Raw genomic sequence first — 2,481 nt, forward strand, 5'->3', positions numbered from 1 at the left:
ATGAGTTAGCAGAGGAAATAAAATATAACTATTAGAGGTCAATCTCAATTTCCCCCTATCAACACTAGATAAATCTAATCACAAATACATAAGAAAGAAGTTAAGGTGAAGAATAAAATTTTAGAAAAGTTAGACAAAATAGATCTCTGGAGAAAATGGAAAGAAAACAGAAAGGAATATATCTTTTTCTTAGTAGTATGTGGCCCCTATATAAAAATTGACCATATATTAGGGCATAAAAGTTCACAACCAAATGCATGAAAGCAGAAATATGAAATACATCCTTTTAGGCCATAATGCAATAAAAATTACATTTAATAAATGTCAATGGAAATAGATTAACAAGTAGTGGAAACTAATCTTATCCTAAAGAACGAGTGGGTCAAAGAACAAATCATGAAAACAATAATTTCATTAAAGAGAATGACAATGATACAATGTACCAAAATTTATGGGTGCAGCCAAAGTAGTACTTAGGGGAAAATTAATCTCTAAATGTTTGCATCAACAAAATAGAGAAAGTGCAGATCAATAAGTTGAACATGCAACTAAAAATTTTTTAAAAGAATAAATTAAAAATCCCAAATTAAACACCAAATTGGAAACCTCGAAAATCAAAGGCAAGATTGATAAAATTATAAGTCAGAAAACTATTGACCCAATGAACAAAACTGTAAGCTGGTTTCATGGGGGGGGGGGGAAAGTAGAAAAGGTAAATTTGATTTTAAGAAAGAAGAAAACCAAATTACTAGTATCAAAAATGAAAAGAGTGATTTTACCCAATGAAGAGGAAATTAACACAATTATTAGGAGCTATTTTATCCACTTATATACCAAATGAATCTGACAATCTAAGTGAAATGAATGTTTATAAAGATCTCTAAATTACCCAGATTAATAGAAGCAGAAATGCAATACTTAAATAATCCCATTTTATAAAAAGCAATTTGGGGGCAGCAATAAAAAGACCCAAGACAATTCCAAAGGACTCATGAAAAAAATGTTAGCCATTTCCAGAAGAAGAACTAATCAAGTCTGAAAGCAGATCAGTGTACTATTTTTTTATTTTCTTTAGTGAGTGAGTGAGTGTGTGTGTGTGTGTATTTTAGTCTGTGTTTTCTTTCACAATATGACCAATATGGAAATAAATTTTGAATTACTATACATATATTCCATAACAAAATGCTTGCCTTTTCAAAGAGTGTGTGAGGATGGAGGAAGGGAGAGAATTTGGAACTCAATTGTTCTTAAAAGAAATTGAAAACAATTAATTTTTTTTTCATTTTCAGGATTTTTCGATCCCTCTTCTTGTTAGTGCCTTCTGAGTGCGTCCTTTTCCTGTCTTTTTTGTCTCTCTCATTAGAATGTGAGCTCCTTGAAAGCAGGGGTTATTTTTGCCTTTCTTGGATCCCCAGTACTTATCACAGTGCCTCACACATAATTAGTGCTTAATAAAAAATGTTTGTTGATAAGAAAGGTGGGGTAGGATAGGCATTGACTATTGGAAAATCAGAAAAAAAAACCTCATGTATGAGTTGCATTCTAGATGTACAAAAGCACCTGAGAAAGGCAATAGAAGATTGGGTTTAAAGAACTGCTAGATAGCTAGTTTAAATATATCAGATAGTAAATGAAGCAAGGCATTATATAATAAGGCTGAAAAGGCAGGCTGGAGCCATGTTATAAAGGGCTCTAAATGCTAAACAGAAAAATTAATGTTTGATCAAAAGTCCTAAGTATAAAACTAGGACATAAATAATTAGCTGGCTCTTCCCTCAGGCTTCTGACTGATAGATCATTACTGAATCAATACTGTATCCTTACTGAATATAATTTCCTTGTTCTGACGATCCTTCCTTTGCAATGATTAAATAAACCTTCTGTTGTTTTCTGTCAGATGTTCTACAGGTGTCCCATTTCATTACAATCTTGAAGCTGAGCTCCCAGTTTGGCCCAAGTCAGACTTGGTCTGTTATATTCAAGAGACTTGATGGAAGAAGGCCAATTAGCTGTTAGACTAGATAGGGGGAGCTCTTGCAATAGTGCAGGTGAGAGGTGATGAGGCTTGACCTAAGGTGCTTGTGGTATGAGTGATGAGGAGGTAATGCAGTTAGAACTCCTAAGGTTTTTGATCCCTGACTAGGTATGTAGCATGAGGGAGAGTGAAGAATTGAGGAGGATTCCATACTTGTGAACCTGGGTGAGTAGAAAGAGGTGGTGCCCTTTGAGAGAAATAAGAGTTAGGAAAAGGTATGGGTTTGGTAGTGGTATTGGTGGGGCAGGATAATGAGTTCCATTTTCGATGTATTGAGTTTGAGATACCTACAGGACATCTACTTCAAACTGTTTAATAAGCAATGAGTGATGCAGGAGTGCAGCTAAGGAGAGATGATAATTGATGATATTGTAACTAGAATTATATCATGTTGCCACCTCCCAAACATTTCTATTCTAAGGAATTCAGAATAAAAACTGCTTCCC

This window comes from Gracilinanus agilis, chromosome 4, assembly GCF_016433145.1.
Source record: "Gracilinanus agilis isolate LMUSP501 chromosome 4, AgileGrace, whole genome shotgun sequence".
NCBI classification, from domain to species: Eukaryota; Metazoa; Chordata; class Mammalia; order Didelphimorphia; family Didelphidae; genus Gracilinanus; species Gracilinanus agilis.